This window comes from Mus caroli, unplaced genomic scaffold, assembly GCF_978045245.1.
Source record: "Mus caroli unplaced genomic scaffold, Mus_caroli_1 scaffold_13, whole genome shotgun sequence".
Classification (NCBI taxonomy): domain Eukaryota; kingdom Metazoa; phylum Chordata; class Mammalia; order Rodentia; family Muridae; genus Mus; species Mus caroli.
Window position 1 is genome coordinate 56,209,093 of NW_028227268.1, and position 10,584 is coordinate 56,219,676.

The following is a 10,584-nucleotide window of genomic DNA, read 5'->3' on the forward strand; positions in this document are numbered from 1 at the left end:
ATCACAGTGATTCATTGAGGTATGGAAATAGTACAAAGGGACTATCTCCAGTATGGAGTATGGAAACGTTACTGCCACGTTTAAAGTAAGAAAAGGCTAGGCAAATAAAAACAATCAATCCCCCCCAATTTTTGATTCACAAAAGCTTAAATTACAGGAATAATTGCTGAATGTGGGCAGCTGTGGAAATAAAGCATTAGGTGCATTCAGGAATGTCATGTATGAGACCTGTTGATCTGCATCAGAAGCCACTGGCCACAGAAATGGGTATAACCATCCAAGTACCAGGTTGCTCCAACCGTCTTTGGAGGTTGGACATGCTTTAGTCCGAGGGTCCTAAGCTTGGTTACCTTCCCTTTAGGAGCTCCAACAAGCTTCCCAAGGTGCAAACCCAACAAAGATGACCTGCTGACCCCAACTAATTGGTGAACATGCTAACCATTTTATTTTATTATTTTTCCCAATGACTGTACCCTCCAAATCTGGTCCCTCTTGAAGCTAACCATTTAAAAACATGGTAGGAATCCTCACTCCATGGATGGCTCACTTGGCCTCTGCACAATTCTGAAAACTTTTCCTACTTTAAGCAAGATATTTGTCCCCATTCCAGTGTCCTAAGAAATAACTACTTTAGAAAGGACAGGACCCTGAAGGAATTGGTTTAAAGTGCCCCAAGGAAAGAAGTTGGAACAGGAATTTGGTGAGAAGAGAGGATCAGTAGGAGAAAGAAATGCCATACCATTGGGAATTGCACAGGAAAATTTGTGAGCAAAGCAGAGACTTATATAGAAAAAAATCACAAAATGTCATTTTTCTGTTCCCCAACACAAACAGTTGCAAGACATAGAGTCTCTGTACATGAATATTACACTTGGGAAATAAAACCAAAAAGAAGAGATAGTAATAAGGACACCAAAGGAATTTAATCCCTGAATATATCCTAAACTCTATGAAATTCACATTAAACCCTATACTAAAGACCTATTTGCCTTGTTTACTACTGCCCAACACAGTAGAACCAGCTTTTAGGGAAGCTGAAGGGCAGCCAAGCATGGTAGAATGGACTTTGTAAAACCAGCTACTTGGGAGTCTGAGTCCTATGTATTACTTATCTCAGATTTTTGAGGCTACTATGATAAAACCTTGCTTCCAAAATAACCCATCAAAGCTAATAGTAATCAAGCAATATATAATAGAATAAAAAAAGAGGTAGCAAACACATATGCTAACATTAGAGATGAAAGAAGAGTCATCCTTCTAACCCTACAGAGAGTAAGGAAGTCAATAAGGGGCATTGCATGGTGGCTCATGCTTATATTCCCCGTAGCTTGGAAGCCTGAGGAAAGATGACTTCAACTTGAGCAGACCTTGAGTCACATAGTGAGCTCTAAGCTATCCTGGGCTACAAAGTGACATCCTGTTCCACAAAACAAAACAAAACCAAAAGAAAACAGAAAGATAAGAAAATTACAAACAACTTATGATCATTATTATCAGAAATGCAGTACTCAGATGAAATAATGTCTTATAGATACAGGCCACAAAATCTCACTGAAGAAAAAAAATGGACAATCTAAGTAAACATATTTCTATTAAGGGAATGAAATCCATACTTAAAATCTTCCACTGAAAAATACACTTATACCAGTCCCAGAGTTCTATCAAACAATGAAAGAAAAAAAATAACAGCAAGTTCCCAACTCCTTCCATATAGATATCATTCTATAAGACTATCATTGTACCAACGTCAGCTCTATTATATATCTCAACTCAAAATAGTTTAAAATAAGTCAAATCTAGCAAAGTATACAAAGGACAACAAATTACCAGGTATAGTTTGCCACAGGAATGGAAGGTTAGTTTGATGCTTGTATGTTAGTAAAGGCAATTCGTTCCACAAAAAACAAAACAAAACAAAACAAAAGAAAATGACAAAACAAAACAAAAAAACAAACATCATCAACAACAAAAAACCAAATCAAACCAAAACATAAAAACCATAAAAAAGAGAAAGGCTTGATGAACAGAGCAGTAAATGCAGAAAAGCTTCTTGACAGAACTTAACAGTAGTTTCAGACCAAACTCATATGATGCTAGAAATGAAGTGAGTTTACTTTAGTGAATAGAGAAAGCATAGGAAACATGTACAATTAATACCAGGATTGACTCTAAGAAACTTTGTGCTTTCCCTTAGGCTCTGGAATAAGGAAAATGTGTTCTTTTCAACACCCCAAGTCAACATCTTCCTGGAGGACCTACTTAGTGCAATAGAATCATAAAAAGAAATAGAAGGAGTACAGATGATGAAGAAAGCAATAAAACTGCTTTTATTTTCAAATAACCTAACTGCCTAAATGGAACACTTAAAAAAAAAATGACAAAGCATCTGCTGGATCTAGTTAATGAAGGTGTCAAGGGCACAGAGCCCATAGTAAACACATAAAATATACTGCTTCCCTGTACACTAGGAAATTACAAATAGAAATATGAATTTTAAAAGGTTACAGTGGGAAAAATGACACATTCACTATAGATCTAATAGAATATATTCAGGGACTCAGGGCAATCTATGAAGAAAAATATAAAACACTGATGAAAGAGCTTTGGCAGATCACAGTGGTGTGTAGGTGTATTTTTTAAAGCAATTTTATTGGGTTCTTATGCCTATCATCCTTCTTACCCTTATTCCACTTTAGTCCCTTCTAACCCACCAACACTAGGTAGTGGAAATGGGGCACAGATCTCTTTAGATTACTTCCTTCTGATTAGGGGCATTGGGTTCCTTGGAGCAAGTCCAATCTTCGTTGTCAGGATGTCTAATTTCTTCTCTTTTTACTCACAACTGCTTGACAAACTGCAACAATAGAAACTAGCAGCAGCTGCAACAGGCTCTCTCAGGCCTCTCCCATTTATATTCACTCCAGAGTTTTCAGAATTAAACTATCTGCAGCTGACAAAAATCACGCCCCTGCTAGTGCATGAGGCAAATCATAATCACCTGCTGTGAAGCCCAGAGTTAAAACAAAACATATTCACAAAACATAATTGGGTTTTTAAAGAAACCAAAATTCTCACTACAGTGGGGAGGTGGTCCTGGTACAACTCCACTGTCTGATGGTTGTATTGTCAAGAAACAAATTTTTCTAACTTCATGTACAATTAAATGGCAACATTGGTCAAAACCTAGAAAGTTATTTGATGATATTGACAAACTTAATCTCAAATATACATGGAAAGGTAAAAATCCTACTCAAAGTCCTTAGAAATCCGGTATGGTGGCTCATTCTTGCAATTCTAGCACTCAGTGGCTGTGTTAGGAAGATTGATGTCAGCCTGGGTTACATGTAGATACTAGGACATCCTGGGTTATAACACTGTATCAGAAGCAAAGCAAAGCAAAGCAAAGCAAAGCAAAGCAAAGCAAAGCAAAGCAAAGCAAACCAAACCAAACCAAACCAAACCAAACCAAACCAAACCTGGGTTACAGAGTGAGACGTTATATCCAAACCAAAGCAAACCAAATCAAAACTAGAACCAAGGGGGGAAAAGGAACACAGCAAAGGCACCACAGAACAGACAAAGTTAAGGGACTCACATGACCTATTCAAGACTTAATATAAAGTTATCATATTCAAGACAATATAGTATTGGTCAATGTAAAGACACATGCATTAATGGAAGTGACTAGAAACTCACAGAAATACAACTATCCAGATATAGAAATGCACACACACACACAGAGAGAGAGGGAAAGAGAGAGAGAGAGAGAGAGAGAGAGAGAGAGAGAGAGAGAGAGAGAGAGAGAGAGAGAGAGGAAACGGAATTTTTGACAAAAGTGCTAAGTCAACTCAAAGAGGATGTACAAACGTTTCAACAAACGGTACTGGAGCAAATGACTATTCATATGTGAAACCACTGAATCATAAACCTAAGCCTTTATATCTTACAAAAACTAGTTCAAAATAGATTATAGATATAAGTAGAAACTATAAAGCATCCAGAAGAAAATATAAGAGAAAATTGAGGCAACCTATACTTTATGATGGGTTTTACTGTGTGGATTAGCCACATACGAAAAAAAAAAACACTTCAAAGATGACTTTTTTCTCATAAAAGTCTTAACTCATCTATATAAGAAGTGTATATAAAAAGAACTCAATTGAAAAATGGGAAAAATAATCTAAGAAACATTTAGTCAAAAGGATTGTAGATAGCAAATAAACAAATGAAAAGATGCATAACATCATTAGTCACCATGAAATTGCAAATTAAAATCACAACAAGATACCATCAAACCAACAATGAGGGTAGCTAAGCTCCACAGCTTTAGAAATAGTAATTTCTGGAAGCTGTTTAGAAATGAGAATTCTAATTCAGTGCTTGTGGGAATACTAAATGGCATAGTTACTTTGAAAGACAACTTCTCATAAAGCTAAAAACAATTTTACTGTATGCACCAACTGCTTCCCTAGGTATTTACCTAACTGATGCAAATCTTATGCCTACATGTGCACTTATAGCATCTCTATTCATAATCAACAAATATTGGACGGAAGATGCCTTCCAATAGGTTATTGAATGAGATAACATTGTACATGTGTACATTGTGATATTATTTATCACAATTAAAAGAAATGGGGTACTGAGTCCTGAAAAAACATGAATGAATGAGTGATAGGGAAACCTGTCTGAAAATCCCATAAAGCTTATGAAAAGAAGAATATATGAGGCAGCGAACAGATTATGACAAGGAATTGGGGAGGGGCCACATTGGTAAATGGAAAATAAGCCCTTTTTTAGAGTGGTGAAATATTTCTTGAAGGATGAAAAACGGATAGCACATATTTTTGGACAAATATGGAGAATGCCAAGGCAGAAAGCACACGAATACATACATATCATAAATGCATACATATCAGAGTTAGTTTAATGCAATTATATGTACTGACTGGTATACATATAGAAATTGAGGGTAGCCTGGGCTACGCAGTGAGACACTATTTAAAAAAGAAAGCTCCCTTGTGTAGAGGAATTTTAAGCTATTTATGTAGTTTCTATACATTTGAGGAGGTGGAACATAGGAGCCCACATCCAAAATATGGGCTCTGGAAGGTGCTGTGCTCCCTAAAATATGTACCATAAAAAGAGAAAAAGGATCGACTCTTGAGTGGGAAAAACACAACAAATGCTTCCCTCCTTAAATGATCAGCCCTGGCAAAAACAGTGACAATCCATGCTAGCTAATGTTATATGTTCACAATATGATGTGACACACCTCTGTGGACTTCTTGAAATTTCTAGACTCTGGAGTAATCATGAGACACATTAGTCAAACCACAAGAGAAAAAATTTTCAAAACACTACAGAAGTGTCAGGGTTACTCAAGATAAGCCAAGTCCAATAAACTGCCACAGACCAGTGGGCCTATGGAGACACAATACCAGATGAGAAGTGATGGTAAGCTGGGCAGGGTCCCAAGTTGAACCAAAGAATGAGAGGCAAAAAAATGAAGGGAACTGAGGCAGTGTATAGGCATGAGTTGCTAATGGCGAACCAGTGCTGATTCCTTAGTTGTCGCTGGTGAGAACTTGTGATATAAAACACCAGTCAATGAAAAATTTAGGAGTGGCATTCAGTCTTAACTTCCTTATGAATCAGAAATTATTCTTAGGAAAGGTTCGTAAAAAGAGAAATGAAAATAATAATAATAGTAATATTACAAGTCCAAATACTGTCTTAAGAACAGAAAACAAGACCTATTGAGTCCAGTGATTTTAAACAAGCAGCCCAAAGAAGAAAGGGTGAGTTCAGAGGTGACCAAGTACTGGTTTTAATTGAATCCATACCTCCTTGGATTCCAACCCCTGTGCTATCAGCTGTCTATTACAGGGTGAGTGTGAAGCCATCAATCCACCAATGTTTCCATGTTACTTGCAAAGCCCATCGCTTTTCATTAAATTAATTGAAGTTTTGAAGCACAAGCCTGCTTTCCAGTTTAGAGTATGTAGTATGCTTTCCCAAAGACAAAATAACAGGGGTGGAGGAGGGGGTGAAGGCTAAAATTGTAGAGGCAGCATTCAAGGTTACATCTCTGATAGCAAGAATGGGTCCAAGTCACATCATTGCTGAGGACATTCTAAAGTCAACTTCAAAATAATGACAAGTATTATGGTACAATGGAAAGGAGAACATGTCATTGGCCAGATTCCTTCATTGGCAGGTACTCCTGGCTTTGAGGTTCTCAGTGGATTCCATAAGTAGTCACTGCTATGATCTCACTTTAAGTCATCTGCATTTAACTTGTACATGACCATTAATATGCTGCAATTGAATTCATTTTTGGTAATATATATATATATATATATATGCACATATATCTAGATAGATTTGAAGAAGACATATGTGTTCAACATATTGAAAATTTTATTCCTGTTAATTACTAAATCCCATGCCATGAAAGGTAGATTTTTCCAAACCTTATTTTATTTATTTTTAGATTTGTGTCTATGATTGTATGTGGATGTGTGTGCACATGAATGCTGGAGTTACAAGCATTTGCGAACTACCCAATGTGGCTTCTAGGAAGTAAAATTGGGGCTTCTACAAGAGCAGTAAGCAATGAGCCACATCTCCAGCTCCTAGAAGATACAATTTTAAATTTATTTTCAAGCCCTGTCAGAGACTGCAGAGCATGTTAGAATCAATACCAAGGAGGTATCAGTGAATGCAGACCATTGGGCATTGGTCCTTAACCACCCAGATGATCATACTTGGATATCAACTCATTGCTTTAGCCAATGATAGAAATCAGCAATAAGTAACATAACCCCCAGTTTTGATCAAGAAGGAAAAAAAAGTGATGAAATGTTTGCATGCAGTAAAATCACAGAAGCTTTGATGTCATAGTTGTGTGTTCACATACTGATGGCTTAGTGTCCAGATTGAGGTGTTGGGAAGGGCATGTTGGGAAGTTTAGAAGGTGAGGCCTAGATAGAAGTAGGTGATTGGAGGTAGGTCAGTAGGGGCTATATCTGTCCCAGGCCTGTCTCTGGCTCACTGCTCCTCGTCTGCTATAAGGTGAGAGTGCCTTTGGAAGATAATTGCCCTACTGTGAAATTATGCCTCTCCATGGGCCCAGAAAAGATGGAGCAAGACCAATGGACCGCCACCATGAGCTGAAATGAATACTTCCCTTAAGTTGTCCGTAGCTATGCCTGTACTAGCCATAGAGTAACTGACACTCATAGGCCATGGGTTTGTTTTGTTGTTTTGAGACAGTTCTCATGTAGCCCCAGCTGGCCCAAAACTCACTGTGTAGCTAAGGATAACCTTGAGCTTCTGCTCCTCTTGCCCCTCCCTTCCAAGTGCTGAGATCCCATGTGTGTGTCACTATATGCAGGACTTGTAGTACTGGAGATTGAATCCAGAGGCTTTGTGCACCTGCACTGTAGCCACTGCAGGTATTGTTGCATTATACGTGTTACAAAGTTCATACCTCCGAGATGAATATTAATCTTTTCATCTACAGGATGGTCAGTGGGAAACTGAAATTGTGGAGCAGATGGAAGCTTCTAGGACCTATGTTTTCTACATGCAAAAATTTAATGCCCTTTCCCGTTTTTGCTAAGTGCACAATCTGACCATAGCCTTTACAGGTTGAGGTGTAACAGCAGACCAACACAAATATCTTTTCATTTCTTACAGTTTCCTAGATGGTAAATTCATTCCTATCATAGGGTCTAGCAACAGAGGCATGTGATGTCTTTCCTCTCTTTGACCACTCTCACGTTTTCACCTAACGGAGGTATTTTGTGTTTTCTCTTTAATGTATCTGAAGTATCAGCATCACTACCCTTGTGCTTTAGGATCATAATGAAGTAAAACAAGGGCTACATGAACACAAACAATATGATACAATGATAACTGACAACCATGATGGCTGCTAGGTGACGTGAGCAGAAGGTGTGGGTATGCTAGACCAAGGGCTGACTCCATTCCAGGAGAGGCAAAGCAGGCAGGAGTGAGATTTCATCACACCACTGCAGATAACACACAATTTAAAGCTTATGAATGATTTATTTCTGCAATTTTCTGCTTAATATTTTCAGACTTCTGGTTATTGAAACTATGAAAAGTGAAACCCTGGATAAGAAGGGGCCTGCCTTACCCAAAATATGGAAGTTTTTCACTTTAGTCTCCCTTTCCTGCCAGCAGTGACTGCTACCACTTTCTTCCTATAAATTGTTGACATGAAAAATGAAATAAAAACTCAATGCATGTGACTTTTTATTAAATATATTCGATGGAACATCTGATTTTGCTATAACTTCCTACCAAAATCTCCCAGATATGAAAATGGAACATGGAGCCAAGAGGCAAAAAGAACTAGAAAGGGAACAACAAAGACTGGAAACCCAGAGAGCAGGCACATGGCTATCGGTGAATTTGTCAGGACAGGGAAATGTGAAGCTTTCTTTAGTTGATAGTGGAAGAAAACTAGAAGTGAGACTTCTCAGAAATGTAAGTACCAGGGCCATCTAGAGATGGTATTGTAGAAAAAGTGGAAATGGCAAACAAGGTGTATAGGATGCGGGTAGACCAGACTCACCCTCCCAAGTCTCTGTTCTAAGTCCTTGGGAAGTTGAATTGGAGAAACTCAAGGGCAGAGCTATGGGCAATGCTGTGTTAGTTTTTTATTGTTATGGCCCAGGTACACAATAAACTACTTAAGGGAGGAGGGATCATCTAGCTTCTTAGTTTCAGAGGTGTTAGTCCATCATGATGAAGACAGTGCATCAGAGCAGACCCACTCACTTTGTGGCAATCACATGCAGAGAAAGGGATACACAAGAACTCAGTGGAATAGAGGGCCCTCAAGGACATGTACCAGTGATACACTTCTTCTGACAAGGCCCCACCACCTACCTTTCACCCCTCCTAATAATGTCATCAGAACATTAATCCATCAAGGGATTAATTCATTCATTAGGTCATTGCCCTCATGATCTAATTGTTTCTGGAAGAACCATTAGAAAGGCTCACAGAGGCATACTTAATTAATCTCTAAGACATTTCTTAATGTAATAAAATGGACAAGATTAGCCATCATAGGTGCATTAAATGGAAAGAGAGGGAAAGCATGAATCCATAAATAATTAGATCACTTGGCTTTCATTCTCCCCTTGCTTCTGGAAGGCTACCAGGCCACATCTCCATGAAGGAACTATAATGAGGTATCTCAGTATCTCTGGAATATGAATCAAGTAAGAGAAAAGATATGCTAAAGCTGGGAACATCTTCACAAAAATGTCTCTACCTGGTCACCTCAGTCAAAAGAGTTCTTTACTGAGGACTTGGCTAGAAGAGCCTGGTGCTGAGGAATTTAGCTCTGAAGAATGGAGCAGACAGAAGCAATACCAATGACCTGGGAAAGACCATAGAGGTACTCCATGTGCTGGATAGTTTCATGTCCGCATGTCAGAAGCTAGAGTCATCTGAATGGAGAGAATCGTGATTGGAAAAAAAAAATGCCTTCTTAAGATCCGGTCATGGGACATTTTCTTGATTAGTGATTCATGGGGGAGGGTGCAGATTGGTATGGATGGAACAGCTTGAGGTCCTTAATCCCTCTTTCTCCAAGGATCTGTAGGTAGGTTATGGTTTCTGCAGTAGGAAGATACTTTCATCAGTGGTGTAGCCATTGGTGTGGTGCCCATGTTCCTTAAGTAATATCTCACCTGTGCTCTTGTAAGCAACCCTGATGTAGCTTGCAGGGTCTCTCTCTCTCTCTCTCTCTCTCTCTCTCTCTCTCTCTCTCTCTCTCTCTCTCTCTCTCTCTCTCTCTCTCCCTCTCCCCCACCTCTCTGTAGCATGTAAGCCCCTAGAGGTGCACTGGTGGCAAGATCCTGCTTCTGAGCATGTTCAACCACCAGGCTCCATCCACAAAACACTCAAACAACCATATCAGCTGGACCCAGTCCCTCCAGACACAGGCAGCCAAGCTCTGCTCTACAGTAAAAAGTTCAGGAGTTGAAAACCCATCAACCCCTGGGCTTGAAATCCTACCAGTTCCCACCATGGAAATCTTTGCTGTGGACAGCTTCACCCCTCAAGAAACCCTATATAAACCTTGTCTTCTGCTCAGTACTCTGCTGTTTCTTGCCCAAGTAGAAGCAACTACACTTCTGGACTTCTGGGTTTTTCCTTCTCGATAAACCTCTTGTGAGTTTTGTTATACAGTGTGACTTTGTAGTATTCCTTGACTCCTGACTGTCAGGATACCTTCCCCCTCAGAGCTCTCTCTCTCTCTTTCTCTCTCTCTCCCCCTCTCCCTCTCCCTCTCCCTCTCCCTCTCCCTCTCTCTCTCCTCTCTCCCCCCCCCCCCTCTCTCTCTCTCTCTCTCTCTCTCTCTCTCTAACACACACACACACACATGGCATGAAAGTAGGAGAAACACTAATTTGGAATAGAAGAAGAGGAGATTAACAGGTATGGGAAGAAGAGTGGGGAATGGGGAATTAGTACAATTATTATACACATTATATACACATATGAAATGACACAATGAAGCATATTACTATATAA